The sequence below is a fragment of the Haliotis cracherodii genome, unplaced genomic scaffold (assembly GCF_022045235.1).
Source record: "Haliotis cracherodii isolate W230 unplaced genomic scaffold, xgHalCrac1.p SCAF_18, whole genome shotgun sequence".
In the NCBI taxonomy this organism is placed as follows: domain Eukaryota; kingdom Metazoa; phylum Mollusca; class Gastropoda; order Lepetellida; family Haliotidae; genus Haliotis; species Haliotis cracherodii.
The window spans coordinates 6,313,082-6,326,637 of record NW_027266273.1 but is presented as its reverse complement, the minus strand read 5'-3'; the positions used below and the strand labels follow the sequence as shown (position 1 = coordinate 6,326,637).

Here is a 13,556-nt window from a genome sequence, read left to right as displayed (position 1 = left end):
CAACTCACAAGTATACACAGTAAACAAACGCAATGGGATGTTTCTCAATCTGGTAGCACCTTTGACATTAAGCCAGCAGTTTTTCAATAATTTAAAGTGATTTTCCTCGCGCTGTCTGCAAATGAGCATGATGGGATTCCAGATTAAAATATTGCAAATATCATTGAATGTCAAATATTATGAGGGTATTTCAATCGACATTTTGAATGACGGTGACTGTCATTTTAAGAAAATGTTAAGGTTTAAATGGTAGTTTAGGTACATTTTGAAGGGAGCTAATTTATCGTTTTGACAGGTTAACGTTAGGATAAAGTCCATACACTATGCAGGTCTGTATTTAATAAACTTTATGCTTGCACCAGGTGCATGTCGATAAGACTCGATATGAAAACCTAGTTGCACCAGACAAAAGCAGGTTCCACCCTGGTCCCATAAGTAGCTGTGTCATGCTTTTTGATACAGATAGCATAGGAACCTATGCACATAATCTTGAAGTACCCATTGATGATGTTGAGCCCAAGAAAGCATGACACAGAGAATAGTGATGGAGTATGGTAGACAAAGCCAAGAGGTAATGAGTGTGGTCACAACGCTGGGAGCGGCCTAGTGGATAAAACGTTGGATCGTCATGCCGAAGACCCGGTTTCGATTCCCAACATGGGTACAATGTGTGAAGCCCATTTCTGGTGTCCCCCGCCGTGATATTGCTGGAATATTGCTAAAAGCGGTATAAAACCATACTCACTCACTCACTCGCTCACAGAACGCTGTGTTGTGTGGACAAGTTGTTCAGACACAAATTTAAATTCTTGGTACATGTAGACATAAATATCAGGTGGCAGTTATCAGTGATAGCTTACACTGGTGCATGTTATATGTAACTAAATCCAGCCCTGACTATGTATACAGTTTATTCAGGTTCATAGCAAGGAAAGTTGACAAAGGCTGTCCTTGATGCAGTGATTGTGAAAACACTTATCAGTAGGAGGAAAGTAACTGATTAAATATGTTGATACCTCTGACTCTAATATTTTGTATCTGTGTAGTCACTGCAGTGGTTGTTGAATAGATCTGTAGCTTTATGACGGTGGCAAGTTTGTAGATTGCTAGTCTATGCAGAGCAAGGTTAGACATTAATTTATTTTTTCATTAGTCCTGTGGGGTTGCGGGTTAGAATTAGTCCCCAGCAATATGTACTGGATGTAAACGGCGACCAAATGGATTGGGTGCTTACACTCATTGACTTCGATGATTGTGTAGCATCATACCCCAATGTCATGGATTATTGCTCACAATATCGATTACTGGATTGTTTGGTCCAGTCTTGATTATTTACAGGCCGCTGTCATAGCTGGAATACTGCTGAGTGCAGCATTAAACCGCAAAGTCCTCAAAACAGGTTCTCATTTACTCACTCACTCACTCACTCACTCACTCACTCACTCACTCACTGTACCCACTCACTCACTCACTCACTCACTCACTCACTCACTCACTCTACCTTTTCTTGGCTTGTTTTGTTCACTGAAGATCATGTAAACAAACATGGTCCTCAAAGTTACATTAAATAATCATAATTCTGTACAAGAATCCTTGATTCTTTAGGAACCTTCAGAACTGAAAAGTGGAATAGAATAGACTGCAAGAACTAAGAAAGGGATGAAAGTGAAATAAATGTGGCTGTTATATAAAAAAAATAATGTAGGAGAGACGTAAATTTCCGTAAGAGAGACTACCACAGAGTCATGTCAGTTTGTGCCGACAGTGTCAGTGATTCAAACATGTCTGGGTAGCACAGATTCCTACAGTTGTGATCATTGGTCTGTCTGAACCTTGCCCGATGTTGATGTAAACTGTATCTTACATGGCTGGCACACTGATCTACTTATCTAACTTCTGTGCCCTGCCACCTTTTACACATGTCACATAATCTTTACCATTTCTCCCCAGCCTTGACACACTGTCCTCCACGGAAACACCTGTGTTTTTCAGGGTTATGATGTTCGCCTAGATCTTACGAGATTAACAGTGATGGGGGCAGGTTGTTACATCAGTGGGGATATATAAACTTCTTACTCCACCCTTATCCTGTCTGTGGTTTCTGGCTCCGACAGTCTCAGGGTTGTGATTAAATGTCAGCTATTTCTACCGAAAGAAGATCTATATTCTGAGGCCTTTCTGTCCTCTACACGTGTACTAATGCTGTGGTCACCCCAGATTGTTCTTCCCAAACTATTACTTCCAGTTCCAGTACTGTAGAATAACCAGCATTCCATGATTTATGAAATCCTTGGCAATCAATATTGGCTTGATAGACGGGCAGTTTATTGAGTTGAGCCCACAGGCAAACTTGACTCGCGTATTTCCCTTGAAGATGCTAGTGGGATACTTACTTCATTACTATGGGGCTGGTGGAGTGTGGCAAATGTCTGATACTCAAGTATGTGTTTGAATGTGATGTTTCTGTCCTACGCTGTTCTGACATCATCTTAAGCATTGTCCTACATTCAATGATAGAATTTGTTGCAGGAATTGTGTCAGTCTATCATAGAAATTGACCAGAACTTGTGAGAACTGGTTGTGAATTCTTTAACTGTAGAGTTGGCTGGCATGTTTGGATCATCGTGATATGAAGGTATGATATTTTGTGCAGTATTAAGGGTGAAAACTTCGGATTATGTATTTTTTGCCTGTTCGAGAATTCATGTTGCACAGCTAGGATATTGTGTAGCAATTGTGTGTATGGTACATCTTTTGTATTCAATATTTTATCCAATAATAACCACTTTTTTCTAAACATGCCATACACATTGATATGATTTATTGTTATTTGATTAGTCCTGGACTTGCCCATGATTTTACATTCAGGATTCTGATTGATTTTAGGGTTGTATGTGTTGCATGACTATATGCCTATACTAACAAGAAAAACAAGCACGAGCTGTTACACACATCACATTCATGGGATTGTAACTGCTTTATTAAGGTGCAAATGTAAATAGTACCTGTTGCATTTGGAGATCAAAAGTATATTTGTGATGAAATTGAGACTTTGAATGATGCAAATACCACAAATAATAACAAAGATGTTTCGGACAGTGGAGTACCCTCCATTATCTAATTACGTCAGTCTTCTTTTTCCGAATGAGAGAAACACAACGGTGAATCAATTACTGGCAACTCTACCAGGTTAAGTGAATCTCTGCCTCAACACCATGTTACCTTCAAGTGACCTTGACAGCAAAGTCACTACAACACTCACGTCTGCTTAGAGAACATGGACTTAGCAAAGCCCTTAATGAAGATTCTCACAGTCAGTTCTGTTTCTCCCTCGTGTGTAAATACAGTGTGTCGTCAGCATGGCAAACTCTAACCTGATAAGGTGTGTGTTGTGTGTGTGTGACCAGTTGGATTCGGCTACCAGGGGGCATTAACCCTTCTACTGCTAAAACCTTGCCAAGATCAGGACCATCCTACATAGGTATTTTCCAGTAACAGGTACTTGAACCCTTTGCTCTTGCTAATATCTTTGGGGTTTACATAACAACATTAACCCTTATTCTGCAGTGACACATATTTATCTGTCTTTTATCAGGGGTCAATCTAAGTTAATAACCTAAATGAATTTGCATAATGTTATGATCATCCATTCGTATGTGATAATTCTTGTTTTACAAGATTGCAACCTGTTTGTCATATCTGTTGGGGCTAGTAGACAATTTTCTTGAGCAGTGTCTAGACAAGGTAATGTTAACTCTTTTGCTTTTGTATCGTAAGTCCATGTCATTCAAAGAATATTTCTGCCTACTACTCTTTTAAACGTAGAATATTTGTATTTTTACTTGTGGCTAACTTTGCAAACAGTTGCCAGTTGTTGAAAGGATGATGTAAATCCTGCTGGGGTCCATGCAGGTAGCAAAGGTACTGTAAGTCCCCATGGTCCCCAGTATGGTGGTCTACCTTCAGTTGCTGGCGATCTATAGCCTGTTTTTATAATGTAATGTTATGTATAGTACTATTGATTTTATGATTACATACTAGTTTTAAATTTATTTCTGTGATAAGTCTAGTTATTTTACTGTCCCTCGTTGGCAGGTGTTTTATATAAGTTTCAATACATGTATTATATTTAACTATTGATAGTCACGATATGGCTAAAATATTGCCGATGTGACTTAAAATTTTAACTCACTCACTCACTCACTCTTTTGCTTTTGATAATTGGCATTGTTCAAAGAATATTTCAGCTACTGCCACATATTGCATGCAAAAAAGGTTAGGCTATCCCGTTAAACGAGTGGCCTGTTTGCTGTGCAGAGTTGCATGCCTCTGATCTGATAGTCCGAAGTAAGACATGTTAGAATCCTAGATTCAACCCTGAATGTGATCTGTCAGTATCATGGACATCCTTCAGCCCTGATGTGTGGTACATGTTTGATATCACTCCAAGCTTTCCTCCCACATCAAGCTGACGATGTGATATGACTGTAACTCTGGTCAAACCGATGTTATACCAAACTCTTTTCCCTATGACCTGCAGCTCTCCCTGCTTTCTGAAACATGAAGCTGTAATCTATGATCACTCACACTCACACAAACAGTCTTCAGGGAATTTGCTAGATACAACTGCCATAAGGACACTTTCCATTATTGAGCAAATAATGATAGGATTCTGTTCTATGTCAGTACCAAATTTGAATAAAATCTTTGGGTCATCTGACAATCGGCATATATCCTAGAAAACAATCATATATGAAGCCCTAATCTATCTTAATATGTACATCAGGGCTAGAAATTCACTATTTTGCAACCGATGTTTAAAGGAAGAATTTCATTTCTATGGTAACAAAATATTTTTTCCAGTCTTGAAGTACTCCCCAAGTTCACAGAATATTGATTTTTATTTTTAAGAATAGGACCTCTTGACATTCAGGCTGTGAAGGAGTTGCAAACTGAAATTAACTACCTGATTTTCAAGTAGCAATATGTATTGTTAGGTGGCTTCTTTCCTTGATGTTACCATTAAGGCAGTAATAAATTAATTATTTGAATTTCATACCTGGCATCTCACTATCAAAATGTGCCACCTCACACTGTTCTGTTGTATCCAAGTACCGCGAAATGAGGAAAATCAATACAGTATATCGCCGGGTTTAAGGCAAGTTTTTTGTCCTACTTAGAATTAGGGGGGCTTCAAGGGGATCGGTCTGTACACAGGGTAGAACACCAAGACATTACCGTGAACACATGACACTGGAAATACCATGTCAGCAAATCCGTACTTAAGTATGCAAAATAATCATGTAATTACTTTGTCCGGTTGTAAACAAATGTGCATTGTATATCTGGAATTATGCCCTACTTTGACTAGTTAAAGTCATTTTTGTTGTCGTTTGACTATTATATGGCAACATCCAGTTTTCATGATCGTGAACACAGGATCATCCATGGTAATTGGTGTGTGTGATCACTTTGTATTCTTTCTTTACTTGATGAAATATGCCATATTTGTAGTCCTCCGGCCTTTTAGAACTATGGATGAAAATCTAATATTTCATTTATTGTGGGGGGCGGTCGGGTAGCCTAGTGGTTAAAGCGTTCGCTCGTCACGCCGAAGACCCGGGTTCGATTCCCGACATGGGTACAATGTGTGAAGCCCATTTCTGGTGTCCCCCGCCGTGACATTGCTGGAATATTGCTAAAAGCGGCGTAAAACCATACTCACTCACTCACTCATTTATTGTGGCCTACGTTTTGGCATTCAGCCAGGATAGTGTAGACCTGTGTATGAGTTGATCCCTACTTACGTTGTCCATAGCTGTACCAAAGTTCTGCCTCATGTTGACTTGTGTGGTATTTTAGCTGAGGTGCAGTGTCATGTAAACTAAGGCTGACATTGATTGGGAATTTCAGTATAACTCAAGTGACTGACGCTGTCATGATATACCATGGAAAGTTGCAAACAGTATACCAAGATCTTCACCAACCCATGCTTGCCGTAAAAGGTGACTAACGGGATCGGGTGGTCAGGCTTGCTGACTTGGTCGATGCATGTCATAGATCCCAATTGTGTGGATCGATGCTCATGACATCAATCACTGGATTGTCTGGTGCAGACTTGATTATTTACAGACGTCATATAGCTGGAATATTGCTGAGTGTGGTATTAAACAACAAACCAACCAATCAAGATGCCCAATCGATTTTAGTTGTGTTGTTATATGTTATCAAATTCATACTTTTCCATTAGTAGCCTATTTTGCAAAGCAAATACTTGAACATGTTGAAGGAAAGTTGGCCTGAGTTTAACAAATATTCATGTTGTCTTGTTTACATATGCATCAACACTCTTATTTCATGTATTTGTATGTTGGTTTACTGCTGCCTCTGCTGTGTTAAAGCCATATGATGGTTGCCTGTAAATGATCGACTAGACCAGACAAACAATTGATTGATATTTTGATCAACGCTCCATTCTGTTTGGAATGATGACATGCAGTCAAGCACCTGATCATCCAATCCCTAAAGTTGAGTCTGACCAGCATAGGTTGCTGGGAACCTGTTCTAACCTCAAATCATGGTGGGGCTATTGATAGGTAATCAAGAAACTTGATTGATCTATTGATCAGAGGTAGACACTTTGATCCAATCTAATTGTGCTCACTAGTCTACAATGCATATGACCGCCTCCGTGGTCTAGTGTTAGAGTGTCCGCCCAGAGAGCGGAAGGTTCGGTGTTCGATTCCCGGCCGTGTAATACCAAAAGACGTTAAAAGACGTTAAAAGATGGTACTTGTTGAAAAGGGGCTAAAACAATGACTGGTCGCCTCGGAGTCAGTATACTGTGTCTGAGTGGGGTGTTCATGTTAAACTGCGGCATGGTATCTCAGTGGGCTAGCACTATAAATCGGCATCAGTCCGGACTAGTACAAGCAGCCACCAGCACACGTATACATGCATGCACGTCGCTAGATAAGTGCTATAATCTTTAACGCGACTTTAAACCCCATTTCACCTTACCTACAATGCATGTCGGCCTTGTGGTTTATCTATCATTTACTAAACGAATTTTGGAGAAAAGTACTAGGCATTTTTAAAAAAAAATTAACTGGTCTCTAACAAGTGGCCATTGCAGGTATTTCAATTTTCAATCAGCCCCAATATAAATTGCTACCAGATTTATTTGGAGTTCAATCAAGTCAATTTATCACTGATAAGAATTATATATTAAACCTGCGACTCTGCCACCTTGAATGACCCAAGCCCTGTTATCCTGCTACAGAGAGATCGTGTGCTATTAATCTTGTGTTAAGGATGTCACAAATATCAAGCACATGTTATCTGTGCACAATGCTTCAAGGAATGTCTTTAGAATAAGGGGCTACTTTAACTGCCCTTCAAACAGAGGTGAGTTCTGTACAATGCTTCAGGGGCGGTCGGGTAGCCTAGTGGTTAAAGCGTTGGCTCGTCACGCTGAAGACCCGGGTTCGATTCCCGACATGGGTACAATGTGTGAAGCCCATTTCTGGTGTCCCCCGCCGTGATATTGCTGGAATATTGCTAAAAGCGGCGTAAAACCATACTCAGTCAGTGTACAATGCTTCTCTACTTCTCATGATGTCATACAAATTAAAGCACTTCCTGAATTTAAGAGGTTACTCAACTACAGGAAATGATGCCATCTTTCTCAAGCAAAGTAGATAATGTCTATGTATCCTTCGGCCAGTGTGTTAGGATTGTAACAATAGTTGAAGTTTCAAATAATTTTTGGTTCAAACATTCATTCTAATTGTTCATCAAATCTATCCGTAATTATAAACTCATCATTAATATTCAACCAATCAGATATTTAGGGAATACCGATTTGAAAAATGGAATCATTACTAAGTATGTAATATCTGGAAAATACACACTATTTAATTTTCTTCATCATAAGTTAGTTTGATCAGTTGAAGCAATCAAATTGTTGTCAATGATTGAGGATGAAATCCAAGTTGTGATAGAAATTTTGCAAGGTGACACATGATTCAAAACAAAAGCAGAGCTTTTGATGTTACTTATTCAACCACTTAGTCAACAAGGAAGGATTGTATTTTATGTGAGGGATGACATTATTTGTTCATAGCCCCGAGATAAAGGAGGTATTATTTACTGTGTAATTTCATTTGGGTGTAACTAGACACTGGCTAATACATGTGAAGAGCTACTCATGTGACTGAAGTCTTTGGTAGGCATTTACAAGTTAGAAGAACATGAATACATGACACTTTTTATGGATAGCAACTTCTTGTTGTGTTTGTCCCCACATTTACTCATGTGACTTGTGGAGATCATCAATTAGCTTTACTGAGCATAGTTTGTTTTTCCTTATATCAACATATTATATTCAATATGTTATATTCAATAGATCACTATCAATTTTATCAGTTCTCATTGACATGAAACATGATTTTCTGGACGTTTTTGTAATACTTGATATTCAGACTATTTTTCAAAATGACAGTGATTGACATATCAGTCAAACTAAAACTGCAAATAATCTTCAGATGGATCGCTTAAAAAGTATCTAAAGATGACATGTAAAAAATATGATAATAAAGACATTACTTGGATTCATTTCTTTGAATGATTGATCAAAGAGTTGATCTTCTTTGGAGGGTTATTTGTTATTGAAACATTTTCAATTTTATTCAAAATTGGTGAGATTTGGTGTTTTGTGGCATCAGTAAACCAAATAATATGTAATAAATATTCTTGATTAATAATCCAAACTTCATTTTGGTGCAAGAAACCCAAAGAGGATATATGTGTATTGTAGCCTAAAGTACTGTGCAGCATCAGATTTTCTGGAGCCCGCTGTTGCACTGTATTAACCCAACTTGTTCTGCAGTTCTCAGACCCTGCTAATATAGAGCGGGGCTGATATAACATTTATTGCATGGTAAGTAGTAATATTATGAACATATAAGTGGCATTAGCAACATAACCCCTTATGCTTAAATGTTGATAGTGATATTGCTCATGCACAAGAAGACCAGTAGGACATTGCCATGATGTATGGAAGCATTCACTCACAGACTGTTGGAAAGTGTTATTATTGCTTAATGGCCACGTTAACTTAACTGTTTATTAGGATCGGTTGCCGTCTTGTAAGGGTTTGGACAACATATACAAGTTTTGTTTGTGACAGTAAACTGTGCTTCTGACTCAGGAAGAGTATTAATTTTGCACAGCATCCTCTTAAATAATGATATTACATAGCTTTGCCAAAAACGAGAAGTTTCCACTTTGACATCTTTGACATCAAGAAGTTATCATAATTTGGGCCTTATAAGTGTCCTGTCATGTCTGTGCATTGTGTAGGGTCTTTTAACATTGAGACTGACAAAAACATACCTTTATTCCCCCACACCAGAATACTAAGCGTGGTAGTTATGTGGTGTAGGGCATGACAATTTGCTGTGAAGAGTTGTCCCTTCAGTTTCTAGGATTGATAGGTTGTAGTTTGAATCCAAGATTTCCCTTGATCTGCCAGCACCATTCCTTTGCTTGATGATTTCAGTGGTTAACATGTACGGCTTGGTTCCATAGAGTTTTCTACCATATTAAGCACAGTATGTTGTGACATAACTGAAATATTGTTGAAAGCAGCTTTAATCCCGTCAACCGTTGAGAAACCATCCACCACACAGCAAAACAAATTTCTGGGACTTCCTTTTATACAAGCATTCCTTTGTTAAATGTATATTTACATTGTATTAAATCTGTTGATGTATCGATAAATGAATGTAATTTATTGCAAGACGTTATGCCAAGTCTCCAGTATAGCAAGATGAATTGTGTTTTTGTTTTCAATTATATACATTCCTCGCTTAGGACTTGGAGTGTCCCTCCATTGCCAAAGATTAGATTTATTGTGTTCTTGCTGGAACTGTTAACGCATTTCATCACGGTCTGAAAGATTCTTTTGAGGTGTAATCATGTATGGCGTGGAGGTTTTGTCTACAGGCTCTTACATGATCCGTGTTCACCAAGTAGAAACCTGGTTAACTTATCTGGAAATGCGGTTACCTTGCAGTGATATCAAAATGGAAATGGAAATCATTGATTTTACAATGGATATGAAACCTCAGTAGTACATTTCATACAAGGGAGTATTTCTGTAGAAACTGGAAAGTAGTTTTTCCTCATCTTAGCATGGATTCTGTCTGCCATATACAGAGATAGTGGGATTGGTCTGAAGGAAGTGTACCCACTCAGCATGAATTACACAATAGTTTTATTCTAAAGACTTTAACTGTTCAGGTAGCCCTAATATTAAAGTTGAGGAGTTTTGGCCTCCCTGGATATCCAAAGATTTTAACTGTATACATCTCCCTAATGTTAAAAGTTAAAGATTTTTGAGATCCCACCTAAACTTCAAACACAGTATATACAAAGTTTAGGTGTTTGCTATATTCCTGTGGCTAAAATTTGCCATACAACAAGCTTTAGACTCTATCACAATATCATGGTGAGGCAGCTTTGCAGTTAGGGCATTCCTGTGTGACATTGTCAACCTGGTTGAATTCTCCTCATAGTGCCAATAGGGAGATCTATGTCTATATCCCTTTGTGGCAGGGTGGCCTAATAGTCTAAGAGTTAGTCCCTTAGCTGATCCAGGAGCCACTTATTGTTCCAAATCCAAAGATTTGCCCAGATTATGTTTCTGGGTTTGCTATCACTATACCTGTGATGGTTCTTTTGAATCAAAAGACTTACCCTGATTATTTTGCTCAGTTTGTCATCACCATAGACATGCCATCCTTTGTACTGAAATATTGTTCAAAGTGGCATAAAACCCAATGAAGTCGCTTAATACGTCACTGTGCCGAAAAAAGATATGAATCATGATTCACTTTTTTTTTTCACTTCCTTATTAACACCTCAGCTCACAAGTTTGACAGCAGCTGAAGCCAGAGCATCATTAGAAAGAACATATGTGTCGGGAAAGGTATGATTTGTACAGGTGATCACTTCAAGTGTGCACGAACTGATAAATTTATTGGAAGATGACTACGATAACTGTATCAACACAGGCTTCTGTTAAGTCAGCATGATCACTTGTCAAGTAGGTATCGTAAACACGGGTTTGTCAACATCAGTCTATTTGTTCATAATCAACATTTTATCAAAGCTGTATGAAGTTTTCTTTATCAAATGTTTATGAATATGATCAATCATGCAAACCTGTCCTATGGATAGATTACAAGTCAGGAAGGATGATATCTTCTCTGATAGGCATTTAGAAGTTGGAGTACTAAGTAAGGATAAGAATTTATGGATGTAATAAAGAAGTTGTTCATCCATAAATTCTTATCCTTACTTAGGATGACATCTCATTATGTTTCATTGTGGTGATGTTTAGAACGGGCGTATCAGAATGAATCAGCTGTACACAGCGATACTGATTAGTAATTGGGTTAACATACGGAGATAGATATGGTCAATAATGGCAGAAGTACATTTATGTGCTATCTGTCATTTGTTGTAATGTACTCAGTCACATTTGGACATTTGTCTAGTGATAGCGTCCGCCTGAAGAGCAGAATGTCCATGATTCGATCCTCGGCCGCATCATACCAAAAGACATTAAAAGATGGTACCCTGTCTGGCGCTCGGCATTAAGGGGCTAAAACAAGGACTGGTCGGCTAAGAGTGAGTGTACTGTGTCTTATTCGGGTATTCATGTTAAACTGCGGCATGGTATCTCAGTGTGCAAGCACCATCAAAATCGGCATCAGTACAAGCAGCCACACACACACATACATGTACATGCACATTGCTATATTAGTGCAATAATCTTGGATGCAACATTAAACCCCATTTCACCTCAGCTAGTCACATTTGCATATAATATACAAAAAGAGTTAGTGATCATGAATATTTTTGGGGATGCTTTTGGGTAGTGAAAATAGCACACAGTTTCATAAAAATATCCCCCAAAATATTCATGTTCCCTAACTTGTTTTGTTCAGTATATTAACAAGAAAGTTTCCTCATTATTGTAGGCTTTTTAAAAGTTTAATTGATTTGATAACACAGATATGTAATTTTAAATATGTTTGTTCAGTAAAGTATTATGATACAACTCAAAAACATATTCTTCTGTCAACCCAACAAAGAAGATAAATCACTTATTTCACCTTGTTAGCTATTTGTGATGTCATGAACAATTATTGTTCTCAACTTTGAAGCAGTTGTCTTTGTCATGTTTCAACTGCCGAGTCAGCATTAGGAATCTGCAGATATCAGACGGAAAGTTGTTACATTTGATCTTTCTACCCTTTTGATAATCCCTGCATGAGTTGAACAATATCTGCATTTGATAGGTTTTGAATTGATGGAAATTGCTACCAAACGGTCCACAATGCTCTGTGATTAGTCTGGAGCTTATATACTTGGTACTGTAGTTGTCACACATTTTATGAGCAGTCTTTAGTGTCCTTGACATTCAGCTCTCATCCTAACATAGTCAGACGTGATAGGAATTCTACTCTGCTTGCCCAGCTATTCCAGAAGGAGCATTGTTTATGGATGATCAGCATTATCACTTCTGCTCCCGTTTCAACTATGTAACCAAAATCTGTCATGAAGATTAACAGTTACTGTCAGGAAAATAGCATCTATTTATGTGCTTATCCATCTACAAACAATGCTGTTCTCTTGGCAACACATCCTCACTCCATGTTGAGATATTCCTGACAAATGTTCATCTGTATGTAAAGAGCTTGGAAAACCACATGTTTGAGTAATGTCTACATTGCATTGCTAACACATCTGTTTGTACAGGTATAGCCACTTGCACAATGTGTGTTACATGGCTGTAGACTGTAGTCAGATTAACCCTTAAACTGCTGGAGAAGGAAAATAAACTAATTAAAGGAAAATGCCATGTTTTCTTCAGTATTTGACGAAATAATAACTTATAGCACACTGTTCATAATAGAAAAGTTCAACTCACATGAGGCAGATTGCTTTTGATGAGTGGGCAAGTGCTTGAGTGGGCTTGAGTTGTTTCTTTTTCGCATTTTAGATCTAGTCGTAAAGGGCTTTGTGGAATTGTCATATTAAATAATGATTCCTAATTATTTTTACAAGCACATGATACGTATTGAATTATTTGATTTACACTTTTTTAAATTAAGGTGGGTTGTTATTGGTCGCCTAGCGGTAGAAACAAACCTTTTTAGTCCACTAGTCCTTATAATGACAACATATAGCAAAGCCCTTAAAAATGGCAAATATCTACTCATCCTTATGATATCTTAACTATTGAGCAGTTTGGCAAAGACTGCAGGACTTGTGCCTATATCTAACACTGTAGCCACTATAGCTTTCAATCTAGGCAACTCCTCAATCAGTAACCTTATACATCAGGGGACAAGGCCCCTTGACTTCGTACTTTGAACGTTGGTGACATTCATTATTCTCATGGGGGGCATGCATGGCCCAGTCGTCTAAGGCGCCGCGATTCGCTGTGCAGAGTTGCGTCCCTTGGGCACGCCAGAAACCTA

General features: G+C 38.3%; 1 protein-coding gene across 12 annotated transcripts in view; it reads left to right on the top strand.

Annotated features, from left to right (window-relative positions):
• The window catches only part of LOC139465708 (sodium-driven chloride bicarbonate exchanger-like), a 139,368-nt gene that overhangs the window by 51,877 nt on the left and 73,935 nt on the right, over positions 1-13,556 (top strand). Inside the window, exon 1 of one of the 12 annotated variants that reach the window (XM_071247518.1) lies at positions 2,363-2,440. The exons of 9 other annotated variants lie outside the window; for them this stretch is intronic. The gene's annotated coding sequence lies outside the window, so the exon portion shown is untranslated. 2 more of the 12 variants (XM_071247520.1, XM_071247519.1) reach the window with 2 other exon arrangements.